Source organism: Embiotoca jacksoni, unplaced genomic scaffold (genome assembly GCF_022577435.1).
Source record: "Embiotoca jacksoni isolate LCO1_2020_lvr unplaced genomic scaffold, fEmbJac1.0.p SCAF_142, whole genome shotgun sequence".
In the NCBI taxonomy this organism is placed as follows: domain Eukaryota; kingdom Metazoa; phylum Chordata; class Actinopteri; family Embiotocidae; genus Embiotoca; species Embiotoca jacksoni.
Genome location: NW_027185277.1, coordinates 15,001 through 32,500, shown reverse-complemented (window position 1 = coordinate 32,500; position 17,500 = coordinate 15,001). Strand labels below are relative to the sequence as shown.

Sequence of the window (17,500 nt, the reverse complement as noted above, 5' to 3'; positions counted from 1 at the left end):
GAGGCCTCATTAAGGGCTCTGATGAATAGAGCTGTGAGGAGGAACAGGAGGAGGAGGAGGAGGAGGAGAAGGAGAAAATACTGGGGGGGAGGGTGGGCATTAGAAATGAGAGAGAGAGGAGAGTTAAAGCTGCTGCACTAATTCACTTAAAGTCTGCTGTGATTTATCACTCTGACAATACACACTGACCGCCTGCTTGTGTGTGTGTGTGTGTGTGTGTGTGTGTGTGTGTGTGTGTGTGTGTGTGTGTGTGTGCGTGTGTGTGTGTGTGTGTGTGTGCGTGTGTGTGTGTGCGTGTGTGTGTGTGCGTGTGCACTGCAGCCAATGTATTTACAGTAATCATTGAATGGATGGCTTTCTCTGCCCTCTCTCTTTCTCCACACACACTCACACACTCACTCACTCACACACACACACACACACACACACACACACACACACACACACACACACACACTCACACACACACACACACCGTGTGTGGACATTAAATAGAAATGGTGTCACTCAGTGTGCAGGTATTCCCAACCACCTGTGTGTGTCTCTGAGTGTGTGTTAATGTGTGTGTTAATGTGTGCGTGTGTGCCTGAGTGTGTGTGTTAATGTGTGTTAATGTGTGCGTGTGTGCCTGAGTGTGTGTTAATGTGTGTTAATGTGTGCGTGTGTGCCTGAGTGTGTGTGTTAATGTGTGTTAATGTGTGCGTGTGTGCCTGAGTGTGTGTGTGTTAATGTGTGTTAATGTGTGCGTGTGTGCCTGAGTGTGTGTGTGTTAATGTGTGCGTGTGTCTCTGAGTGTGTTAATGTGTGTTAATGTGTGCCTGAGTGTGTGTTAATGTGTGTTAATGTGTGCGTGTGTCTCTGAGTGTGTGTTAATGTGTGTGTGTGTCTCTGAGTGTGTGTTAATGTGTGCGTGTGTGCCTGAGTGTGTGTGTTAATGTGTGTCAATGTGTGCGTGTGTGCCTGAGTGTGTGTTAATGTGTGTTAATGTGTGCGTGTGTGCCTGAGTGTGTGTTAATGTGTGTTAATGTGTGCGTGTGTGCCTGAGTGTGTGTGTTAATGTGTGTTAATGTGTGCGTGTGTGCCTGACTGTGTGTGTGTTAATGTGTGTTAATGTGTGCGTGTGTGCCTGAGTGTGTGTGTGTTAATGTGTGTTAATGTGTGCGTGTGTCTCTGAGTGTGTTAATGTGTGTTAATGTGTGCCTGAGTGTGTGTTAATGTGTGTTAATGTGTGCGTGTGTCTCTGAGTGTGTGTTAATGTGTGTGTGTGTCTCTGAGTGTGTGTGTTAATGTGTGTTAATATGTGCGTGTGTCTCTGAGTGTGTGTGTTAATGTGTGCGTGTGTCTCTGAGTGTGTGTTAATGTGTGTTAATGTGTGTGTGTGCCTCTGAGTGTGTGTGTTAATGTGTGTTAATGTGTGTTAATGTGTGCGTGTGTCTCTGAGTGTGTGTGTTAATGTGTGTTAATGTGTGTTAATGTGTGCGTGTGTTAATGTGTGTTAATGTGTGCGTGTGTGCCCGAGTGTGTGTGTGTGTTAATGTGTGTTGATGTGTGCGTGTGTCTCTGAGTGTGTGTGTTAATGTGTGTTAATGTGTGCGTGTGTTCCTGAGTGTGTGTGTTAATGTGTGTTAATGTGTGTTAATGTGTGTTAATGTGTGCGTGTGTCTCTGAGTGTGTGTGTGTGTTAATGTGTGTTAATGTGTGCGTGTGTTCCTGAGTGTGTGTGTTAATGTGTGTTAATGTGTGCGTGTGTGCCTGAGTGTGTGTGTGTTAATGTGTGTTAATGTGTGTGTGTGTCTCTGAGTGTGTGTTAATGTGTGTTAATGTGTGCGTGTGTGCCTGAGTGTGTGTGTGTTAATGTGTGTTAATGTGTGTGTGTGTCTCTGAGTGTGTGTTAATGTGTGTTAATGTGTGCGTGTGTGCCTGAGTGTGTGTTAATGTGTGCGTGTGTTCCTGAGTGTGTGTGTTAATGTGTGTTAATGTGTGTTAATGTGTGCGTGTGTTCCTGAGTGTGTGTGTTAATGTGTGTTAATGTGTGCGTGTGTGCCTGAGTGTGTATGTTAATGTGTGCGTGTGTGCCTGAGTGTGTGTTAATGTGTGTTAATGTGTGCGTGTGTGCCTGAGTGTGTGTTAATGTGTGTTAATGTGTGCGTGTGTGCCTGAGTGTGTATGTTAATGTGTGCGTGTGTGCCTGAGTGTGTGTGTGTTAATGTGTGTTAATGTGTGCGTGTGTCTCTGAGTGTGTGTGTTAATGTGTGCGTGTGTGCCTGAGTGTGTGTGTTAATGTGTGTCAATGTGTGCGTGTGTGCCTGAGTGTGTGTTAATGTGTGTTAATGTGTGCGTGTGTGCCTGAGTGTGTGTTAATGTGTGCGTGTGTCTCTGAGTGTGTGTGTGTTAATGTGTGCGTGTGTGCCTGAGTGTGTGTTAATGTGTGTTAATGTGTGCGTGTGTGCCTGAGTGTGTGTGTTAATGTGTGTTAATGTGTGCGTGTGTGCCTGAGTGTGTGTGTTAATGTGTGCGTGTGTGCCTGAGTGTGTGTGTTAATGTGTGTTAATGTGTGCGTGTGTGCCTGAGTGTGTGTGTTAATGTGTGTTAATGTGTGCGTGTGTGCCTGAGTGTGTGTGTTAATGTGTGTTAATGTGTGCGTGTGTGCCTGAGTGTGTGTTAATGTGTGCGTGTGTGCCTGAGTGTGTGTGTTAATGTGTGTTAATGTGTGCGTGTGTGCCTGAGTGTGTGTTAATGTGTGTTAATGTGTGCGTGTGTGCCTGAGTGTGTGTGTTAATGTGTGTCAATGTGTGCGTGTGTGCCTGAGTGTGTGTTAATGTGTGCGTGTGTGCCTGAGTGTGTGTTAATGTGTGCGTGTGTCTCTGAGTGTGTGTGTTAATGTGTGTTAATGTGTGCGTGTGTGCCTGAGTGTGTGTGTTAATGTGTGCGTGTGTGCCTGAGTGTGTGTTAATGTGTGCGTGTGTGCCTGAGTGTGTGTGTTAATGTGTGTTAATGTGTGCGTGTGTGCCTGAGTATGTGTTAATGTGTGTTAATGTGTGCGTGTGTGCCTGAGTGTGTGTGTTAATGTGTGTTAATGTGTGCGTGTGTGCCTGAGTGTGTGTGTGTTAATGTGTGTTAATGTGTGCGTGTGTGCCTGAGTGTGTGTGTGTTAATGTGTGTTAATGTGTGCGTGTGTCTCTGAGTGTGTTAATGTGTGTTAATGTGTGCGTGTGTCTCTGAGTGTGTTAATGTGTGTTAATATGTGCCTGAGTGTGTGTTAATGTGTGTTAATGTGTGCGTGTGTCTCTGAGTGTGTGTTAATGTGTGTGTGTGTCTCTGAGTGTGTGTGTTAATGTGTGTTAATATGTGCGTGTGTGTTAATGTGTGCGTGTGTCTCTGAGTGTGTGTTAATGTGTGTTAATGTGTGTGTGTGCCTCTGAGTGTGTGTGTTAATGTGTGTTAATGTGTGCGTGTGTCTCTGAGTGTGTGTTAATGTGTGTGTGTGTCTCTGAGTGTGTGTGTTAATGTGTGTTAATGTGTGCGTGTGTGCCCGAGTGTGTGTGTGTGTTAATGTGTGTTAATGTGTGCGTGTGTCTCTGAGTGTGTGTTAATGTGTGTGTGTTCCTGAGTGTGTGTGTTAATGTGTGTTAACGTGTGCGTGTGTGCCTGAGTGTGTGTGTTAATGTGTGTTAACGTGTGCGTGTGTGCCTGAGTGTGTATGTTAATGTGTGCGTGTGTCTCTGAGTGTGTGTTAATGTGTGTGTTCCTGAGTGTGTGTGTTAATGTGTGTTAACGTGTGCGTGTGTGCCTGAGTGTGTATGTTAATGTGTGCGTGTGTCTCTGAGTGTGTGTTAATGTGTGTTAATGTGTGCGTGTGTTCCTGAGTGTGTGTGTTAATGTGTGTTAATGTGTGCGTGTGTCTCTGAGTGTGTGTTAATGTGTGTTAATGTGTGCGTGTGTGCCTGAGTGTGTGTGTGTTAATGTGTGTTAATGTGTGTGTGTGTCTCTGAGTGTGTGTTAATGTGTGTTAATGTGTGCGTGTGTGCCTGAGTGTGTGTGTTAATGTGTGCGTGTGTGCCTGAGTGTGTATGTTAATGTGTGCGTGTGTGCCTGAGTGTGTGTGTGTTAATGTGTGTTAATGTGTGCGTGTGTGCCTGAGTGTGTGTGTTAGTGTGTGTTAATGTGTGCGTGTGTCTCTGAGTGTGTGTTAATGTGTGTTAATGTGTGCGTGTGTGCCTGAGTGTGTGTGTGTTAATGTGTGTTAATGTGTGTGTGTGTCTCTGAGTGTGTGTTAATGTGTGTTAATGTGTGCGTGTGTGCCTGAGTGTGTGTGTTAATGTGTGCGTGTGTGCCTGAGTGTGTATGTTAATGTGTGCGTGTGTGCCTGAGTGTGTGTGTGTTAATGTGTGTTAATGTGTGCGTGTGTCTCTGAGTGTGTGTGTTAGTGTGTGTTAATGTGTGCGTGTGTCTCTGAGTGTGTGTGTTAATGTGTGTTAATGTGTGCGTGTGTGCCTGAGTGTGTGTGTTAATGTGTGTTAATGTGTGCGTGTGTGCCTGAGTGTGTGTGTTAATGTGTGTTAATGTGTGCGTGTGTCTCTGAGTGTGTTAATGTGTGCGTGTGTGCCTGAGTGTGTGTTAATGTGTGTTAATGTGTGCGTGTGTCTCTGAGTGTGTGTTAATGTGTGTGTGTGTCTCTGAGTGTGTGTGTTAATGTGTGTTAATATGTGCGTGTGTCTCTGAGTGTGTGTTAATGTGTGTTAATGTGTGTGTGTGCCTCTGAGTGTGTGTGTGTTAATGTGTGTTAATGTGTGTTAATGTGTGCGTGTGTCTCTGAGTGTGTGTGTTAATGTGTGTTAATGTGTGTGTGTGTGTGTCTCTGAGTGTGTGTTAATGTGTGTCAATGTGTGCGTGTGTGTGTTAATGTGTGTTAATGTGTGCGTGTGTTCCTGAGTGTGTGTGTTAATGTGTGTTAATGTGTGCGTGTGTGCCTGAGTGTGTATGTTAATGTGTGCGTGTGTGCCTGAGTGTGTGTGTGTTAATGTGTGTTAATGTGTGTGTGTGTCTCTGAGTGTGTGTTAATGTGTGTTAATGTGTGCGTGTGTGCCTGAGTGTGTATGTTAATGTGTGCGTGTGTGCCTGAGTGTGTGTGTGTTAATGTGTGTTAATGTGTGCGTGTGTGCCTGAGTGTGTGTTAGTGTGTGTTAATGTGTGCGTGTGTCTCTGAGTGTGTGTGTTAATGTGTGTTAATGTGTGCGTGTGTGCCTGACTGTGTGTTAATGTGTGTTAATGTGTGCGTGTGTGCCTGAGTGTGTGTGTTAATGTGCGTTAATGTGTGCGTGTGTGCCTGAGTGTGTGTGTTAATGTGTGTTAATGTGTGCGTGTGTCTCTGAGTGTGTTAATGTGTGCGTGTGTGCCTGAGTGTGTGTTAATGTGTGTTAATGTGTGCGTGTGTCTCTGAGTGTGTGTTAATGTGTGTGTGTGTCTCTGAGTGTGTGTGTTAATGTGTGTTAATGTGTGTGTGTGTGTGTCTCTGAGTGTGTGTTAATGTGTGTCAATGTGTGCGTGTGTGTGTTAATGTGTGTTAATGTGTGCGTGTGTTCCTGAGTGTGTGTGTTAATGTGTGTTAATGTGTGCGTGTGTGCCTGAGTGTGTATGTTAATGTGTGCGTGTGTGCCTGAGTGTGTGTGTGTTAATGTGTGTTAATGTGTGTGTGTGTCTCTGAGTGTGTGTTAATGTGTGCGTGTGTGCCTGAGTGTGTATGTTAATGTGTGCGTGTGTGCCTGAGTGTGTGTGTGTTAATGTGTGTTAATGTGTGCGTGTGTGCCTGAGTGTGTGTTAGTGTGTGTTAATGTGTGCGTGTGTCTCTGAGTGTGTGTGTTAATGTGTGTTAATGTGTGCGTGTGTGCCTGAGTGTGTGTGTTAATGTGTGTTAATGTGTGCGTATGTGCCTGAGTGTGTGTTAATGTGTGTTAATGTGTGCGTGTGTGCCTGAGTGTGTGTGTTAATGTGCGTTAATGTGTGCGTGTGTGCCTGAGTGTGTTAATGTGTGCGTGGTTGCCTGAGTGTGTGTTAATGTGTGTTAATGTGTGCGTGTGTCTCTGAGTGTGTGTTAATGTGTGTGTGTGTCTCTGAGTGTGTGTGTTAATGTGTGTTAATATGTGCGTGTGTTTCTGAGTGTGTGTGTTAATGTGTGCGTGTGTGCCTGAGTGTGTGTGTGTTAATGTGTGTTAATGTGTGCGTGTGTGCCTGAGTGTGTGTTAGTGTGTGTTAATGTGTGCGTGTGTCTCTGAGTGTGTGTGTTAATGTGTGTTAATGTGTGTGTGTGCCTCTGAGTGTGTGTGTTAATGTGTGTTAATGTCTGTTAATGTGTGCGTGTGTCTCTGAGTGTGTGTGTTAATGTGTGTGTGTGTGTGTCTCTGAGTGTGTGTTAATGTGTGTCAATGTGTGCGTGTGTGTGTTAATGTGTGTTAATGTGTGTGTGTGTGCCTGAGTGTGTGTGTGTTAATGTGTGCGTGTGTCTCTGAGTGTGTTAATGTGTGTTAATGTGTGCGTGTGTGCCTGAGTGTGTGTGTGTGTGTTAATGTGTGCGTGTGTGCCTGAGTATGTGTGTTAATGTGTGTTAATGTGTGCGTGTGTGCCTGAGTGTGTATGTTAATGTGTGCGTGTGTGCCTGAGTGTGTGTGTGTTAATGTGTGTTAATGTGTGTGTGTGTCTCTGAGTGTGTGTTAATGTGTGTTAATGTGTGCGTGTGTGCCTGAGTGTGTGTGTTAATGTGTGCGTGTGTGCCTGAGTGTGTGTTAATGTGTGCGTGTGTGCCTGAGTGTGTATGTTAATGTGTGCGTGTGTGCCTGAGTGTGTGTGTTAATGTGTGTTAATGTGTGCGTGTGTGCCTGAGTGTGTGTTAGTGTGTGTTAATGTGTGCGTGTGTCTCTGAGTGTGTGTGTTAATGTGTGTTAATGTGTGCGTGTGTGCCTGAGTGTGTGTGTTAATGTGTGTTAATGTGTGCGTGTGTGCCTGAGTGTGTGTTAATGTGTGCGTGTGTCTCTGAGTGTGTGTGTTAATATGTGTTAATGTGTGTGTGTGTGTGTCTCTGAGTGTGTGTGTTAATATGTGTGTGTGTGCCTTAGTGTGTGTTAATGTGTGCGTGTGTCTCTGAGTGTGTGTTAATGTGTGTTAATGTGTGCGTGTGTGCCTGAGTGTGTGTGTGTGTTAATGTGTGCGTGTGTCTCTGAGTGTGTTAATGTGTGCGTGTGTCTCTGAGTGTGTGTTAATGTGTGCGTGTGTCTCTGAGTGTGTGTTAATGTGTGTGTGTGTCTCTGAGTGTGTGTGTTAATATGTGTTAATGTGTGCGTGTGTGCCCGAGTGTGTGTGTGTGTTAATGTGTGTTGATGTGTGCGTGTGTTCCTGAGTGTGTGTGTGTGTGTTAATGTGTGTTAATGTGTGCGTGTGTGCCCGAGTGTGTGTGTGTGTTAATGTGTGTTAATGTGTGCGTGTGTGCCTGAGTGTGTGTGTTAATGTGTGCGTGTGTGCCTGAGTGTGTGTGTGTGTTAATGTGTGTTAATGTGTGTTAATGTGTGCCCGAGTGTGTGTGTGTGTTAATGTGTGTTAATGTGTGCGTGTGTGCCTGAGTGTGTGTGTTAATGTGTGCGTGTGTGCCTGAGTGTGTGTGTGTTAATGTGTGTTAATGTGTGTGTGTGTCTCTGAGTGTGTGTTAATGTGTGTTAATGTGTGCGTGTGTGCCCGAGTGTGTGTGTGTGTTAATGTGTGTTAATGTGTGCGTGTGTGCCCGAGTGTGTGTGTGTGTTAATGTGTGTTAATGTGTGCGTGCGTGCCTGAGTGTGTGTGTTAATGTGTGCGTGTGTGCCTGAGTGTGTGTGTGTTAATGTGTGTTAATGTGTGTGTGTGTCTCTGAGTGTGTGTTAATGTGTGTTAATGTGTGCGTGTGTGCCTGAGTGTGTGTGTTAATGTGTGCGTGTGTGCCTGAGTGTGTGTGTTAATGTGTGCGTGTGTGCCTGAGTGTGTGTGTTAATGTGTGCCTGAGTGTGTGTGTTAATGTGTGTTAATGTGTGTGTGTGTCTCTGAGTGTGTGTTAATGTGTGTTAACGTGTGCGTGTGTGCCTGAGTGTGTGTCAATGTGTGTTAATGTGTGCGTGTGTGCCTGAGTGTGTGTTAATGTGTGTTAATGTGTGCCTGAGTGTGTGTTAATGTGTGTTAATGTGTGTGTGTCTCTGAGTGTGTGTGTTAATGTGGTTTTGTGTCTCTGAGTGTGTGTGTTAATGTGTGTGTGTGTCTCTGAGTGTGTGTTAATGTGTGCGTGTGTGCCTGAGTGTGTGTTAATGTGTGTTAATGTGTGCGTGTGTTCCTGAGTGTGTGTGTGTTAATGTGTGTTAATGTGTGCGTGTGTCTCTGAGTGTGTGTTAATGTGTGTTAATGTGTGCGTGTGTGCCTGAGTGTGTGTTAATGTGTTAATGTGTGCGTGTGTGCCTGAGTGTGTGTGTGTTAATGTGTGTTAATGTGTGCGTGTGTCTCTGAGTGTGTTAATTTGTGTTAATGTGTGCGTGTGTTACTGAGTGTGTGTGTTAATGTGTGTTAATGTGTGCGTGTGTCTCTGAGTGTGTGTGTTAATGTGTGTTAATGTGTGTGTGTGTGCCTGAGTGTGTGTTAATGTGTGTTAATGTGTGCGTGTGTTCCTGAGTGTGTGTGTTAGTGTGTTAATGTGCGCGTGTGTGCCTGAATGTGTGTGTTAATGTGTGCGTGTGTCTCTGAGTGTGTGTGTTAATGTGTGTTAATGTGTGTGTGTGTGTGTCTCTGAGTGTGTGTGTTAATATGTGTGTGTGTGCCTTAGTGTGTGTTAATGTGTGCGTGTGTCTCTGAGTGTGTGTTAATGTGTGTTAATGTGTGCGTGTGTGCCTGAGTGTGTGTTAATGTGTGCGTGTGTGCCTGAGTGTGTGTGTTAATGTGTGTTAATGTGTGCGTGTGTGCCTGAGTGTGTGTGTGTGTTAATGTGTGCGTGTGTCTCTGAGTGTGTGTTAATGTGTGTGTGTCTCTGAGTGTGTGTGTTAATATGTGTTAATGTGTGCGTGTGTGCCCAAGTGTGTGTGTGTGTTAATGTGTGTTGATGTGTGCGTGTGTTCCTGAGTGTGTGTGTGTGTGTGTTAATGTGTGTTAATGTGTGCGTGTGTGCCCGAGTGTGTGTGTGTGTTAATGTGTGTTAATGTGTGCGTGTGTGCCTGAGTTTGTGTGTTAATGTGTGCGTGTGTGCCTGAGTGTGTGTGTGTGTTAATGTGTGTTAATGTGTGTTAATGTGTGCCCGAGTGTGTGTGTGTGTTAATGTGTGTTAATGTGTGCGTGTGTGCCTGAGTGTGTGTGTTAATGTGTGCGTGTGTGCCTGAGTTTGTGTGTGTTAATGTGTGTTAATGTGTGTGTGTGTCTCTGAGTGTGTGTTAATGTGTGTTAATGTGTGCGTGTGTGCCCGAGTGTGTGTGTGTGTTAATGTGTGTTAATGTGTGCGTGTGTGCCCGAGTGTGTGTGTGTGTTAATGTGTGTTAATGTGTGCGTGTGCCTGAGTGTGTGTGTTAATGTGTGCGTGTGTGCCTGAGTGTGTGTGTGTTAATGTGTGTGTGTGTCTCTGAGTGTGTGTTAATGTGTGTTAATGTGTGCGTGTGTGCCTGAGTGTGTGTGTTAATGTGTGCGTGTGTGCCTGAGTGTGTGTGTTAATGTGTGCCTGAGTGTGTGTGTTAATGTGTGTTAATGTGTGCGTGTGTGCCTGAGTGTGTGTGTTAATGTGTGTTAATGTGTGCGTATGTGCCTGAGTGTGTGTTAATGTGTGTTAATGTGTGCGTGTGTGCCTGAGTGTGTGTGTTAATGTGCGTTAATGTGTGCGTGTGTGCCTGAGTGTGTTAATGTGTGCGTGTGTGCCTGAGTGTGTGTTAATGTGTGTTAATGTGTGCGTGTGTCTCTGAGTGTGTGTTAATGTGTGTGTGTGTCTCTGAGTGTGTGTGTTAATGTGTGTTAATATGTGCGTGTGTTTCTGAGTGTGTGTGTTAATGTGTGCGTGTGTGCCTGAGTGTGTGTGTGTTAATGTGTGTTAATGTGTGCGTGTGTGCCTGAGTGTGTGTTAGTGTGTGTTAATGTGTGCGTGTGTCTCTGAGTGTGTGTGTTAATGTGTGTTAATGTGTGTGTGTGCCTCTGAGTGTGTGTGTTAATGTGTGTTAATGTCTGTTAATGTGTGCGTGTGTCTCTGAGTGTGTGTGTTAATGTGTGTGTGTGTGTGTCTCTGAGTGTGTGTTAATCTGTGTCAATGTGTGCGTGTGTGTGTTAATGTGTGTTAATGTGTGTGTGTGTGCCTGAGTGTGTGTGTGTTAATGTGTGCGTGTGTCTCTGAGTGTGTTAATGTGTGTTAATGTGTGCGTGTGTGCCTGAGTGTGTGTGTGTGTGTTAATGTGTGCGTGTGTGCCTGAGTATGTGTGTTAATGTGTGTTAATGTGTGCGTGTGTGCCTGAGTGTGTATGTTAATGTGTGCGTGTGTGCCTGAGTGTGTGTGTGTTAATGTGTGTTAATGTGTGTGTGTGTCTCTGAGTGTGTGTTAATGTGTGTTAATGTGTGCGTGTGTGCCTGAGTGTGTGTGTTAATGTGTGCGTGTGTGCCTGAGTGTGTGTTAATGTGTGCGTGTGTGCCTGAGTGTGTATGTTAATGTGTGCGTGTGTGCCTGAGTGTGTGTGTTAATGTGTGTTAATGTGTGCGTGTGTGCCTGAGTGTGTGTTAGTGTGTGTTAATGTGTGCGTGTGTCTCTGAGTGTGTGTGTTAATGTGTGTTAATGTGTGCGTGTGTGCCTGAGTGTGTGTGTTAATGTGTGTTAATGTGTGCGTGTGTGCCTGAGTGTGTGTTAATGTGTGCGTGTGTCTCTGAGTGTGTGTGTTAATATGTGTTAATGTGTGTGTGTGTGTGTCTCTGAGTGTGTGTGTTAATATGTGTGTGTGTGCCTTAGTGTGTGTTAATGTGTGCGTGTGTCTCTGAGCGTGTGTTAATGTGTGTTAATGTGTGCGTGTGTGCCTGAGTGTGTGTGTGTGTTAATGTGTGCGTGTGTCTCTGAGTGTGTTAATGTGTGCGTGTGTCTCTGAGTGTGTGTTAATGTGTGCGTGTGTCTCTGAGTGTGTGTTAATGTGTGCGTGTGTGCCTGAGTGTGTGTTAGTGTGTGTTAATGTGTGCGTGTGTCTCTGAGTGTGTGTGTTAATGTGTGTTAATGTGTGCGTGTGTGCCTGAGTGTGTGTGTTAATGTGTGTTAATGTGTGCGTGTGTGCCTGAGTGTGTGTTAATGTGTGCGTGTGTCTCTGAGTGTGTGTGTTAATATGTGTTAATGTGTGTGTGTGTGTGTCTCTGAGTGTGTGTGTTAATATGTGTGTGTGTGCCTTAGTGTGTGTTAATGTGTGCGTGTGTCTCTGAGTGTGTGTTAATGTGTGTTAATGTGTGCGTGTGTGCCTGAGTGTGTGTGTGTGTTAATGTGTGCGTGTGTCTCTGAGTGTGTTAATGTGTGCGTGTGTCTCTGAGTGTGTGTTAATGTGTGCGTGTGTCTCTGAGTGTGTGTTAATGTGTGTGTGTGTCTCTGAGTGTGTGTGTTAATATGTGTTAATGTGTGCGTGTGTGCCCGAGTGTGTGTGTGTGTTAATGTGTGTTGATGTGTGCGTGTGTTCCTGAGTGTGTGTGTGTGTGTTAATGTGTGTTAATGTGTGCGTGTGTGCCCGAGTGTGTGTGTGTGTTAATGTGTGTTAATGTGTGCGTGTGTGCCTGAGTGTGTGTGTTAATGTGTGCGTGTGTGCCTGAGTGTGTGTGTGTGTTAATGTGTGTTAATGTGTGTTAATGTGTGCCCGAGTGTGTGTGTGTGTTAATGTGTGTTAATGTGTGCGTGTGTGCCTGAGTGTGTGTGTTAATGTGTGCGTGTGTGCCTGAGTGTGTGTGTGTTAATGTGTGTTAATGTGTGTGTGTGTCTCTGAGTGTGTGTTAATGTGTGTTAATGTGTGCGTGTGTGCCCGAGTGTGTGTGTGTGTTAATGTGTGTTAATGTGTGCGTGTGTGCCCGAGTGTGTGTGTGTGTTAATGTGTGTTAATGTGTGCGTGCGTGCCTGAGTGTGTGTGTTAATGTGTGCGTGTGTGCCTGAGTGTGTGTGTGTTAATGTGTGTTAATGTGTGTGTGTGTCTCTGAGTGTGTGTTAATGTGTGTTAATGTGTGCGTGTGTGCCTGAGTGTGTGTGTTAATGTGTGCGTGTGTGCCTGAGTGTGTGTGTTAATGTGTGCGTGTGTGCCTGAGTGTGTGTGTTAATGTGTGCCTGAGTGTGTGTGTTAATGTGTGTTAATGTGTGTGTGTGTCTCTGAGTGTGTGTTAATGTGTGTTAACGTGTGCGTGTGTGCCTGAGTGTGTGTCAATGTGTGTTAATGTGTGCGTGTGTGCCTGAGTGTGTGTTAATGTGTGTTAATGTGTGCCTGAGTGTGTGTTAATGTGTGTTAATGTGTGTGTGTCTCTGAGTGTGTGTGTTAATGTGGTTTTGTGTCTCTGAGTGTGTGTGTTAATGTGTGTGTGTGTCTCTGAGTGTGTGTTAATGTGTGCGTGTGTGCCTGAGTGTGTGTTAATGTGTGTTAATGTGTGCGTGTGTTCCTGAGTGTGTGTGTGTTAATGTGTGTTAATGTGTGCGTGTGTCTCTGAGTGTGTGTTAATGTGTGTTAATGTGTGCGTGTGTGCCTGAGTGTGTGTTAATGTGTTAATGTGTGCGTGTGTGCCTGAGTGTGTGTGTGTTAATGTGTGTTAATGTGTGCGTGTGTCTCTGAGTGTGTTAATTTGTGTTAATGTGTGCGTGTGTTACTGAGTGTGTGTGTTAATGTGTGTTAATGTGTGCGTGTGTCTCTGAGTGTGTGTGTTAATGTGTGTTAATGTGTGTGTGTGTGCCTGAGTGTGTGTTAATGTGTGTTAATGTGTGCGTGTGTTCCTGAGTGTGTGTGTTAGTGTGTTAATGTGCGCGTGTGTGCCTGAATGTGTGTGTTAATGTGTGCGTGTGTCTCTGAGTGTGTGTGTTAATGTGTGTTAATGTGTGTGTGTGTGTGTCTCTGAGTGTGTGTGTTAATATGTGTGTGTGTGCCTTAGTGTGTGTTAATGTGTGCGTGTGTCTCTGAGTGTGTGTTAATGTGTGTTAATGTGTGCGTGTGTGCCTGAGTGTGTGTTAATGTGTTCGTGTGTGCCTGAGTGTGTGTGTTAATGTGTGTTAATGTGTGCGTGTGTGCCTGAGTGTGTGTGTGTGTTAATGTGTGCGTGTGTCTCTGAGTGTGTGTTAATGTGTGTGTGTCTCTGAGTGTGTGTGTTAATATGTGTTAATGTGTGCGTGTGTGCCCAAGTGTGTGTGTGTGTTGATGTGTGCGTGTGTTCCTGAGTGTGTGTGTGTGTGTGTTAATGTGTGTTAATGTGTGCGTGTGTGCCCGAGTGTGTGTGTGTGTTAATGTGTGTTAATGTGTGCGTGTGTGCCTGAGTGTGTGTGTTAATGTGTGCGTGTGTGCCTGAGTGTGTGTGTGTGTTAATGTGTGTTAATGTGTGTTAATGTGTGCCCGAGTGTGTGTGTGTGTTAATGTGTGTTAATGTGTGCGTGTGTGCCTGAGTGTGTGTGTTAATGTGTGCGTGTGTGCCTGAGTTTGTGTGTGTTAATGTGTGTTAATGTGTGTGTGTGTCTCTGAGTGTGTGTTAATGTGTGTTAATGTGTGCGTGTGTGCCCGAGTGTGTGTGTGTGTTAATGTGTGTTAATGTGTGCGTGTGTGCCCGAGTGTGTGTGTGTGTTAATGTGTGTTAATGTGTGCGTGTGCCTGAGTGTGTGTGTTAATGTGTGCGTGTGTGCCTGAGTGTGTGTGTGTTAATGTGTGTGTGTGTCTCTGAGTGTGTGTTAATGTGTGTTAATGTGTGCGTGTGTGCCTGAGTGTGTGTGTTAATGTGTGCGTGTGTGCCTGAGTGTGTGTGTTAATGTGTGCCTGAGTGTGTGTGTTAATGTGTGTTAATGTGTGTGTGTGTCTCTGAGTGTGTGTTAATGTGTGTTAACGTGTGCGTGTGTGCCTGAGTGTGTGTTAACGTGTGTTAATGTGTGCGTGTGTGCCTGAGTGTGTGTTAATGTGTGCTAATGTGTGCGTGTGTGCCTGAGTGTGTGTTAATGTGTGTTAATGTGTGCGTGTGTGCCTGAGTGTGTGTGTGTTAATGTGTGTTAATGTGTGCGTGTGTGACTGAGTGTGTGTGTGTTAATGTGTGTTAATGTGTGCGTGTGTGCCTGAGTGTGTGTGTGTTAATGTGTGTTAATGTGTGCTAATGTGTGCGTGTGTGCCTGAGTGTGTGTGTGTTAATGTGTGCTAATGTGTGCGTGTGTGCCTGAGTGTGTGTGTGTTAATGTGTGTTAATGTGTGCTAATGTGTGCGTGTGTGCCCGAGTGTGTGTGTGTGTTAATGTGTGTTAATGTGTGCGTGTGTGCCCGAGTGTGTGTGTGTGTTAATGTGTGTTAATGTGTGCGTGTGTGCCTGAGTGTGTGTGTGTTAATGTGTGTTAATGTGTGCCTGAGTGTGTGTGTGTTAATGTGTGCTAATGTGTGCGTGTGTGCCCGAGTGTGTGTGTGTGTTAATGTGTGCGTGTGTGCCCGAGTGTGTGTGTGTGTTAATGTGTGTTAATGTGTGCGTGTGTGCCTGAGTTAATGTGTGCGTGTGTGCCTGAGTGTGTGTGTGTTAATGTGTGTTAATGTGTGCGTGTGTCTCTGAGTGTGTGTTAATGTGTGTTAATGTGTGCGTGTGTGCCTGAGTGTGTGTTAATGTGTGCGTGTGTGCCTGAGTGTGTGTTAATGTGTGTTAATGTGTGCGTGTGTGCCTGAGTGTGTGTGTTAATGTGTGCGTGTGTGCCTGAGTGTGTGTGTGTTAATGTGTGTTAATGTGTGTGTGTGTCTCTGAGTGTGTGTTAATGTGTGTTAATGTGTGCGTGTGTGCCTGAGTGTGTGTGTTAATGTGTGCGTGTGTGCCTGAGTGTGTGTGTTAATGTGTGCCTGAGTGTGTGTGTTAATGTGTGTTAATGTGTGTGTGTGTCTCTGAGTGTGTGTTAATGTGTGTTAACGTGTGCGTGTGTGCCTGAGTGTGTGTTAATGTGTGTTAATGTGTGCGTGTGTGCCTGAGTGTGTGTTAATGTGTGCTAATGTGTGCGTGTGTGCCTGAGTGTGTGTTAATGTGTGTTAATGTGTGCGTGTGTGCCTGAGTGTGTGTGTGTTAATGTGTGTTAATGTGTGCGTGTGTGCCTGAGTGTGTGTGTGTTAATGTGTGTTAATGTGTGCGTGTGTGCCTGAGTGTGTGTGTGTTAATGTGTGTTAATGTGTGCTAATGTGTGCGTGTGTGCCCGAGTGTGTGTGTGTGTTAATGTGTGTTAATGTGTGCGTGTGTGCCCGAGTGTGTGTGTGTTAATGTGTGTTAATGTGTGCGTGTGTGCCTGAGTGTGTGTGTGTTAATGTGTGTTAATGTGTGCCTGAGTGTGTGTGTGTTAATGTGTGCTAATGTGTGCGTGTGTGCCCGAGTGTGTGTGTGTGTTAATGTGTGCGTGTGTGCCCGAGTGTGTGTGTGTGTTAATGTGTGTTAATGTGTGCGTGTGTGCCCGAGTGTGTGTGTGTGTTAATGTGTGTTAATGTGTGCGTGTGTGCCTGAGTTAATGTGTGCGTGTGTGCCTGAGTGTGTGTGTGTTAATGTGTGTTAATGTGTGCGTGTGTCTCTGAGTGTGTGTTAATGTGTGTTAATGTGTGCGTGTGTCTCTGAGTGTGTGTTAATGTGTGTTAATGTGTGCGTGTGTGCCTGAGTGTGTGTTAATGTGTGTTAATGTGTGCGTGTGTGCCTGAGTGTGTTAATGTGTGTTAATGTGTGCGTGTGTGCCTGAGTGTGTGTGTGTTAATGTGTGTTAATGTGTGCTAATGTGTGCGTGTGTGCCTGAGTGTGTGTGTGTTAATGTGTGCTAATGTGTGCGTGTGTGCCTGAGTGTGTGTGTGTTAATGTGTGTTAATGTGTGTTAATGTGTGCGTGTGTGCCTGAGTGTGTGTGTGTTAATGTGTGTTAATGTGTGTTAATGTGTGCGTGTGTGCCTGAGTGTGCGTGTGTTAATGTGTGTTAATGTGTGTTAATGTGGGCGTGTGTGCCTGAGTGTGTGTGTGTTAATGTGTGTTAATGTGTGCGTGTGTGCCTGAGTGTGTGTGTGTTAATGTGTGCTAATGTGTGCGTGTGTGCCTGAGTGTGTGTGTGTTAATGTGTGTTAATGTGTGTTAATGTGTGCGTGTGTGCCTGAGTGTGTGTGTGTTAATGTGTGCTAATGTGTGCGTGTGTGCCTGAGTGTGTGTGTGTTAATGTGTGTTAATGTGTGTTAATGTGTGCGTGTGTGCCTGAGTGTGTGTGTGTTAATGTGTGCTAATGTGTGCGTGTGTGCCTGAGTGTGTGTGTGTTAATGTGTGTTAATGTGTGTTAATGTGTGCGTGTGTGCCTGAGTGTGTGTGTGTTAATGTGTGTTAATGTGTGTTAATGTGTGCGTGTGTGCCTGAGTGTGTGTGTGTTAATGTGTGTTAATGTGTGCGTGTGTCTCTGAGTGTGTGTTAATGTGTGTTAATGTGTGCGTGTGTGCCTGAGTGTGTGTTAATGTGTGTTAATGTGTGCGTGTGTGCCTGAGTGTGTGTTAATGTGTGTTAATGTGTGCGTGTGTGCCTGAGTGTGTTAATGTGTGTTAATGTGTGCGTGTGTGCCTGAGTGTGTGTTAATGTGTGTTAATGTGTGCGTGTGTGCCTGAGTGTGTGTGTGTTAATGTGTGTTAATGTGTGCGTGTGTGCCTGAGTGTGTGTGTTAATGTGTGTTAATGTGTGCGTGTGTGCCTGAGTGTGTGTGTGTTAATGTGTGTTAATGTGTGCTAATGTGTGCGTGTGTGCCTGAGTGTGTGTGTGTTAATGTGTGCTAATGTGTGCGTGTGTGCCTGAGTGTGTGTGTGTTAATGTGTGTTAATGTGTGTTAATGTGTGCGTGTGTGCCTGAGTGTGTGTGTGTTAATGTGTGTTAATGTGTGTTAATGTGTGCGTGTGTGCCTGAGTGTGCGTGTGTTAATGTGTGTTAATGTGTGTTAATGTGGGCGTGTGTGCCTGAGTGTGTGTGTGTTAATGTGTGTTAATGTGTGTTAATGTGTGCGTGTGTGCCTGAGTGTGTGTGTGTTAATGTGTGCTAATGTGTGCGTGTGTGCCTGAGTGTGTGTGTGTTAATGTGTGTTAATGTGTGTTAATGTGTGCGTGTGTGCCTGAGTGTGTGTGTGTTAATGTGTGCTAATGTGTGCGTGTGTGCCTGAGTGTGTGTGTGTTAATGTGTGTTAATGTGTGTTAATGTGTGCGTGTGTGCCTGAGTGTGTGTGTGTTAATGTGTGCTAATGTGTGCGTGTGTGCCTGAGTGTGTGTGTGTTAATGTGTGTTAATGTGTGTTAATGTGTGCGTGTGTGCCTGAGTGTGTGTGTGT

General features: G+C 45.1%; 1 protein-coding gene across 1 annotated transcript in view; it reads right to left on the bottom strand.

Moving 5' to 3' along the window:
- LOC138197595 (nuclear factor 1 A-type-like) overlaps positions 1–17,500 on the bottom strand; it is a gene marked incomplete at its 5' end in the record, with an annotated part of 51,915 nt that overhangs the window by 20,237 nt on the left and 14,178 nt on the right.